Consider the following 9465-nt stretch of genomic DNA (forward strand, 5'->3'; position numbering starts at 1 on the left):
GCCGAAAGAAAACCACAGGGCCCCAACAAACTCTTGACAGCTGTATCCTCCAGGTCCTCCATCATGACACGTGGACAACTCTCATTCACTCTCGCTATTTCGTGGGGTATAAAGAACGAGCATCTTACCCTTGCAAAATAGTGCGGGCCGTCGGATCATCTGTTAAGTTGATCGACATTTAATCATCTGAAAAGGCTTTTGGGAGGGGTGGGCTTGCTAACTCACTATGAACACCTGGCATCCAGTCACCTTCGGAGCTGACTTGTCACTTTGTTATTTGTCGAGAGAAAGCCATTGGGCCACAATTTATTCTTGACAGCTATACCCACCAGGTCATCTCCTGACTGCGACCTGACTCACCTCTAGGGCTCGCCTTTTAGCCTTTAATCCTGACCTGCTGACTGTTGTGACTTGTGTCACGTGCCGCCATTCTACTCACTATCATCAACCAGCTGGACTGTCTATGTGGCATGCCATGTCATTTTCGCAACTTCACCAATTTTAAATTACGCGCAACTTCGCCTAGCAAAATAACGCGAGCCGTGGATCTACCTGTGAGATGCGCACTAGTTACTGGGCCCGACATCTTTAGGAGAAAAACATATGAGGCATAAATTTTTTGATTAATTAACATGACTGCCTAGGCAAACAAGGGGGAACACTTCCTACGACCCCATGACCCATTACTTAAGTGAATAAAGTAACGAAATATTAGAAACTAGAGGGTTTAAAACAAACACAAGAGGATCTAAAATCAAAAACCCTTAAACCCTTGAGGTCTAGAACAAAGTTGAAGCATTTGAAACTGCACCCTATTCAAAATTTCAACAAACCATAGCCAACCATGGGAAAAGCATAGCCCATTTTTAATCAGTGATAACACATAGTCTGAGAGAGCTGCTTCTAATTGCTTCATCAAGTTTTCCATCTCTACCGGTGTCAAGATCTTCCTCAAGCTGTTAGGCTTATGAAAATAGAGGACCAAGCTTTGATACCAATTGTTAGGATTCCCACAGATACTGAGAGGGGGTGTGAATCAGTATCTAACCGGTTAAAAGATTTTCTTAACTTAAAACATGTAGAGCATATCAATATTGTATACTGGTAAATAGAAAGTAATGTAATAAATAGAGATAACAGCAACCACATGAAAAACACACCATAACACAATAGTTTAACAAGGAAACCCAGTGTGGGAAAAACCTCGGTGGGATTTGTGACCCACAATATTCACTTACTGGCCAATAAGAAAATATTACTGCTACAAGAGAGGCCTGCACATGTAGGAAGGCCAAGTGCCTAGAGCTCACTACTCAATTACAAAATGGGAAGTCTCACTGACTTAAAAAATGGATTATATAAATCCAATGTCTTGTATGGCTTCAAGATAGCATCTACTATGCTAGATCCAGTACTGGTTTATAGCTTTGCTTCATACATAAACCCTTAACCTATAATTCGCATAATAGGTCTGCCTTATTTCGCCTATATATTTTTTTCCATCTATTACAAAATGTTCTACAATGATCTCTTATATATGAGTCATTTTACAACTTTCCAAGTTGTCTTACAATGATTTTACAATAATTAACAAAATATATTACAAACAAAATTCTTGTTGGCTTCTGTGCTGGTATGCTTCCTTTTACTGCTAGTGGTCTCTGTGCCAGTGTAGAGTCTGTCTTTGCCGGTGCCGGTAAATTGTCTTTCCAGTGTCATAGGATTGTAAGGTTGCCATCAATGACAAAACCTTAAATCACCTACAATATCTCATTGGAGTGTACATTTGCCAACACTTTCTGCTATCCCCTCGGCTGGGTAAATTAAAAAAGTTGTCTTGTCCTTTCAAGGGGATAAGGCTCCTAGACCTGATGGCTTCCCCATGTTCTTCTTCCAGGAATTTTGGCATATTGTGGGAAAAGACACGATCAATGCGGTAAAAGAATTTTTTGGTTCAAGAAGAATCCTTAAGGAAATCAACTCCACTTTTATTGCCTTAATTCCTAAGGTGGCTGGGATGGATTCCATGGGAAAATTTTGGCCAATAAGTCTATGTAACTCCTTTTATAAGATCATATCTACATTTTTTACTTCTAGACTTTTGGTTGTCCTCCCCTTCATCATCTCTGAGGAGCAAAAATGATTTGTTCCTGGCAGGTAGATTTTGAACTCTATCATTCTTGTACATGAGAATATTCATTCCCTCAATGTTGCCAATAAAGAAGGATTTTTGATAAAGTTGGATCTGGCAAAAGCTTATGATAGAGTGGATTGGCAAGCTCTTTTTAGAATTATGGAGGCTTTTGGATTTGATGAGAAGATAATCAAAATTATCAGAGAGTTGATCTCCACCCCAATGTTTTCAATTCTCATTAATGGATCTCCTTCTAAATTCTTTAAATCATCTAGGGGGCTCAGACAAGGAGATCCCATATCTCCTATCCTTTTCACCATCTTGGCGGAGAGGATGAGCAAACTGATCCAAAAATTGAAAGTGAATAAACTTATCAAGGGTCTTCAACCTTCCTTTCCTAATGTTTTTTGTTCTCACCAACAATTTGTTGATGATACTATATTAATGGGATACTCTTCTATTGGGGAGGCTGCTTCCTTTAAAGGTGTTCTTAATTCTTATTCTTTGGCTACTGGCCAGCAAGTCAATCGGGACAAGTCTACTATATACTTCATGAATACTCCTATCATAAGACAATAGAGAATTGCTAAAATTATTGGGTGCAAGGTGGAAATGCTCCCCTCCACTTATCTGGGTCTCCCATTGAGATTAGTTCCCCCAAATTCCTTCTGGAATATGTTAATTGACAAACTCAACAAAAAACTTGCTGGTTGGAAAGGATCCATTTTATCTCAGGCTGGAAAGTTGCAACTTCTTCAAGCCATTCTCCAGAATCTCCCTGTCTACGCTCTCAGTCTATTTGGCATTCGAGCTAAATTTGCCAATGCCTTAGAAAGGATTCAGAAGAGATTTCTTTGGTCAGGGGTTGAAGAAAAAAAGAGATTATCCTTGGTTTCTTGGGACAAAGTGTGTAAGCCAAAGAGCAAAGGAGGTCTTGGTATTAAAGCTCTCAAAACATTTAATAAATCTCTTCTTGCTAAACAAATATGGAGAGCTTATGACATTAAGAAAGATTGGAACCAAATTCGGTTTGACAAATATATTCATGATCAGCCTATCCAGGATCTCCTCAATTTTGAAGATATCTCTGTTGGGTCTTTCATTTGGAATAGTATTATTAAATCTATAAAAGTGGCCAAAGCTGGAGCTGGATGGGTCCTTGGAAAAGCTGACAAAATTAGGTTCTGGGAGGATCCTTGGATGAAAAATAAACCTCTCTTTAATCAAGACTGCAATCAATTTATTGAGGAATGTAAAAGGAGGTTTGGGTCTATGGTGTGTAACTACTGGCAAGAGAACATATGGGTTAGGCTTGATGTTATACATGTTGGGTTTTCCCTGCTTCAACAAGAGTTGTTGTCCTTTTCTATTAACAAAGATTACGATGATGTTTTCCTCTGGAAGAGTCATCCAAGGGGTGACTTTACAATTGCCTCAGCCTTTAAAAACACTTTTACCCAGATCAACAACCCTATATGGGGTAAAGTTTGGAATAGAATTCTTATCCCTAAAGTCAACATGTTCCTTTGGCTTGCTACTCATAATAGGATCCTTACTATTGATTGTAATACCTTAAAATTGGTCATCTAAACCATGGGCCCCTAATCTCGACAACATCACTAAGGTCCTAACCAAAGGCAATTAAATTAATCTTGAGCACATTATTAATTCTTTAATTATCAAAAATCACATGGTAAATCAACTACTCAACATTAATTAAATATTTATTTAATTAATCAAATCATTTCCAAGAATATCATTTTGATCAATTATCCCATTTTAATTTATTAAATATCCTTGCATATTTAATTAATTAATAAATTTGCCATTCAATCATGCAAAAGGATTAATTTATTACAAAAGATGATTAATTTATTACAATGACAAAAAGAATTGAATTGAGAAAGAAATCAAACTTGAGATATTATTTCTTTTTCTAAATTTAGAACTTGAAATCAGAAAAGCAATTTAATTGAATTATTGAATTATTCTCTAAAATTGGAACTCAAAGCTTTTCAGAAAAAGAAGTTCAGTTGCATTGAAAAAACCTTTTTCTTGAAATATGTGCATGTAATTATCTATTTTTATCAGATATGCATGGAATTAATTTATTATTATTTTCCAATGCAACTTGGACTTTTAATTTGAATGCATTTCAATTAAACTATAATTGGAATCTATCTCAAGGTTAACTGAATCTGATTTCTCAATTATTTCAATTAATCCTAAATTGAGCTTTTCTCTTGTGATTCTCTATAAATTCAGTCTTCAGCTCTCATTCCAATTCACCCCCAAAGATTTTTGAGAACATGCTTGGAGATTATTATCATGCTAATTTCGCTCTGGAGTCATTGAGATTATTGTGCTTTTTTAGATTATTTGCATCCATTTTTACATTCATTATTGCTTGCATCCATTGTTGCTTGAATTGATTATTATTGCTTGAATTATTCATCCATCTTGCATCCATATAGCTTAATATCATATAGATTAAATCCTTCATCTTGGTGTAGTCTAGTCACTGGTATTGCTTATAAAAATCTGAGAGCAATCTTATACTCACATCTTTTACAAGGCAATTAGTCGCTTTGCTATGGTTTGTTTCTTATTGATTATTGATTACTAACCATACATATAATGACTTAATCGAAGTGTTGTGCTTGTAGCTACAGGTTCACTTTTTTACACACACATCTCTGGCGCCCACCGTGGGGCCCGAAGACTACAATTTTTTGGCCTCCAAGACTGACTGCTTTATTTTTTGTTATTTTCCAGGTTGTAGATTTTTTGGATTTTCGTCCATACATCTCGTACGACAATTCTTACAGGCTGAAATGACAAACTGCAGGTGTTGCAAGAATTACAAATATATTATCGTACAATCAGATCCTCTGTCGTACGAGTAGAAATCCTCTGTCATATGAGTCGACATCATCAGCAATCTTCTTTTGTACGATACTGCATCCTGTCTCGTACGAGTCAAGTGTCTATTGTACGATTATGTATTTTCTGGTAAAAGAGGCAAATTTCATATTTTTTTTCATTTCTGATTGATTATTCTGACGACTGACCCTGACTGTTTATCTGTCTATCTTAGAGTTTTTTCACAGCCTAACTAGTTTCTGCAGAATGCTTGTCGAAGAATATGCTTGTCGCACAAAGACAATATGACTACTAATTCATTATCTTTGCAGGTTGCCTGAAGGAGAATCGACTAAACATCGTGTATTCTTTAAATTCATTTTTAGGAACCTAACTTGCTATCTGGTTAAAGAACAAATCTGTCTTTTGTGATTTTAGAAGATTCTGAGAGGTAGGAGAGCATGCTCTTGTCTTTTTCTAGACAATCAGAAATCCAAACCCTTGAAGCTTTTTCTTTGTTTGAGATTTGTACATCTTTAGCAGGCCTGCCCTCCCGAGGGGTTGAAAAACTCTTAAAGCCGTTACGGTCGGTGTGAGGGGAACGACCTAAGTGGGAACGTCTAGACGCCAAGTACTCCAACCCACTATAAAATAAACGTGATTTGATGAAAATCAAGTCAATGACAGTGCTCGAGAATAGCTCTCCTTCGTACCTTCGAGTATATTAAAACTTGGTTTTCAAGGCTGGGAGACCTCTTAATTGAGTTTATACCTCAACGCACTGAATGGATCCCTGACTAAATCCAATTTAAAATTAGAAGCTACCTGGTTCATCTTCGAAAGGGGGATAATCTTTGTGCAAGAGAGATGGTAACTCTCCCAAGATACTTGTCATTTCGTGCCCCCATTAGCATTTGGAGTCGGATAATACGGTGTTGAGAATCCATTGCGTGAGACTCAGTGGCCATATTCTGATTAGCTATTGGGTGTGTACCTAAGTCTACAAGCAAAGGTTTTCTTTCCTCACCAAATTCCTTAGGGTTTGCATGCTGTGATTGGAGTCACTATACATACTATTTATTTTCTGTGTTTTCATCCCTGAAACAAAAACTGGAATATCAAAATTCAGTGAAGACCAGAAACAACTCAGTGAATCAAAACACTATCCGTGTCAGAAACTAGCCAATCCTAAGTCAAAACTCTATCTGTGTCAGAAACTAGTCCATCCTAAGTCAAAACTCTGTCCATGTCAGAAACTAGCCAATCCTAAGTCAAAACTCTATCCGTGTCAAAAACTAGTCTATCCTGGTCAAAAATCAGTCCATCTTAGAATTGGTCATACTCAGCAATCAGAAAAACTCAAAATTTATAGGCTCTCTCTTGTGAGCAGTCGTACAAGTCTGATAATTCATCGTCTTATATCACATCCTATGTCGTACGAGTTTTCTGGTTTGTCGTCCTAGACCCAATTTTGTGTCGTACGAGTCATTTTATTCTATCGTTTGACTCTATATCCTGTGTCATACGAAATAGAACTGCTTAGAGTCTTCTATCATCCTGCACATGCCCATTTGTCATACGGTACGAGGTAGAAACTCATACGAAACAGAACTATTGTCATCCTGTAGCTGCTAAATTGTCGTCCGGTCCAGAAAATCCTGTCGTACAAGTCTCTGGTTTTGTCAGAATAGAATAGTCAAACTTGCCTAGAAATAGCTTACAACAAACATAATACTGGTTATCATTTTCCTGAGCATAAACAGATCAAGACAGTGTACCTCTGCCATTTGCATTGCATGATTTGGTCGATCACCTTTCAACTAGTTTAATCAACTACCTATCAAATTTTAGTCACTTAGATAACATCTTATATAGGATAGATCGTTCCTAAAACCAGACTGCATCTTACACTACGCTTACAATCAACTTAGATAATGTCTTAGACATGATAGATCATTCTTGAAATCAGACAAAATCACAATTGTTTCTCCCAAACAATACTCTAAATGGAACAACTAGCTCTAAAATTGATCTTGACCTTTGGATCACAAAATGACTTTAGGTCACACTAATCCATAAAAATGCCTATTCAAACCAGGAGTTCTCATAAGAAACAAGCCAAAGGCAAAGAACAAACCTTCACCTATCAAGATAATCCATTCTACGTGAAGGATCCACTCACTGACATGCCGTCGTCATCAGGTGGACCAATTTTTGATGAACCGAAATCTCTCACTATGCATGAGACAGAATACAATGATGGAAACAAAAACGACTGTAATATTCCCAAAAATCATAATACTTCCTCATCATCAAGTGATATTGATGAAGATGTTGAAGCTCTAGAAAAAGAAATCCTTGATTGTCAGAAAGACAAAGACTTTAGAAAAATGATGAAAACTATCATGACCCGAGAAAAGGAAGACTATTTCTTAGAACTAGCAAATCAAGGTGCCAAACTTCCTATTGGATATGATGTTCAGACACTTGTTACTAAAAGGGAGGACTCACCTATAATCATGGTACACAAACAGTTACTAGCTTTGCGGATAGAGCTCATAGAGCTAAAGAATAAGGACAAGTCCCCGAAACAATATTCTCTGGAAACAATATGTCCCTTTCCATTTGACAAAAATCTACACATGCCTCCATTTCCTTCACGAGTGGAAATCCAAAAATTTGACAAATATGACGGTACCTCAAATCCTCAAGATCATGTTAGGGAATTTAGTGCTGCTTGTATGGAATTCATGCATGATCAAACGTACCTCATGTGTGTCTTCCCAAGGAGTTTAGGGGGTCAAGCAATGGAATGGTTCTCAAGTCTACCCAAAGGAATAAAAACATTCGAAGAACTAATCCAACTATTTTTACAACAATACTCATACAACATCCGACATCCTATGACTATGATCGATCTTTGTAATACTCAACAGAAAATAGGAGAACCTCTTTTTACTTTTCTCCAACGCTGGAGGAGGATGTTCTCTAGGTACCCACGACCTATTCTAGACTCTGAGCAAATGGATATATTTGTTAATAACTTGGTCCCTGAACTGAAATATAGCATACAAATGCAAGTACACCCATCATTTAACAAAATGGTAGATAATTCCATTCGAATGGAAGATGTGCTCATAAAGAAGGGAGATATCACACCTTGGAAAGAAACACAAACAGGATCTAGCTCCAAAGAGAAGAACAAGTATTGGAAATTTGCCAAAGACAACAACAAGAATGTTATTAATGATGGAGTAGTAGACACTGTCAAAACCAACTCAAAATCCACAATATTCAACCTGGCTAGTGGTACACAAGCACTTAAAGCTGCTGAGATTGCAGCAGTGAATCCGCCAAAGAAAACAAAGGAATGGTTCAAAGAAAAGCCTTGGCTTTCCAAACCTAAGCATGATTTTACTCCTCTTGAAGAATCATATGAGTCCGCTTTCAAAACTCTGTTGGCAGACAACTTGATAACACTACCAAATAACTCTAGACCATATGATTCTGATGTCAAACCAAGATGGTGGAGAGAAAATGAATACTGTGACTTCCATCAGAATAAGGGTCATAACATAAACAGTTGCATGAAGCTAAAACATGAGATTCAGGATCTCATAGATGCTGGTAAAGTTGTTGTTGGGAATCATCCAACCAATGCTGATCATAAAGCATTTAAAGACCCTTTGCCTGCTTACGAACAAGGTGATTCCTCAAAGACCAAAGGAGGTGCCAAGGTAAATTATGCTTATGCCAGCTAGGACAACGTTATCAACATGATTGAACCTTCACACTCAGAATATTGCAATGTGATTATAGTTCAAGATAAACTAAATGAATCACAATATGCAAAAGCTTTGACCAGATCTCAAAAGAAAGTTACCCTCCAAGGAGCTAGTTCTTCCAACCCAGCTCAAGAAACATCAAATCCAATAGCCTTTCCAAACAAACAAAAGGAATCAACCTTGGATAAATTTAAAAGATTAACCTCATCATCATCCTCTAGATAGAGCATGGTTGAACAGTTAAAAAAGACAAAAGCTCAAATTTCAATTTTTGAATTTCTACAACTCTCATCTGCTCACAAGGAAATCCTAGACAAAGCATTGCTCACTACCAACGTTCCAAAAGATTTAGACATTGATCGGTTTAAGTCTATGGTGGGTCATCTGACTTCACCTCACTATTTGACCTTCTCTGAAGAAGATGACAATTCATTAAATCATCCACATAACCAGCCATTGCATATTGAAGCCATTATCCACAAACACAGAGTTAAACGTGTTTTGATAGATGGAGGCGTGGGATTGAATATCTGTACTTATCATCTACTTACACAACTAGGATTCTCTGAAAAATGTCATTGATCCAGGCAAGAAAATAACAATTAAAGCCTATGATGAAGAAGAGAGGACCTCCAAAGGTCTGGTATCATTACCAATCAGAGTGGGACTGGTAGAGAGAGATGT

This window comes from Cryptomeria japonica, chromosome 8, assembly GCF_030272615.1.
Source record: "Cryptomeria japonica chromosome 8, Sugi_1.0, whole genome shotgun sequence".
In the NCBI taxonomy this organism is placed as follows: Eukaryota; Viridiplantae; Streptophyta; class Pinopsida; order Cupressales; family Cupressaceae; genus Cryptomeria; species Cryptomeria japonica.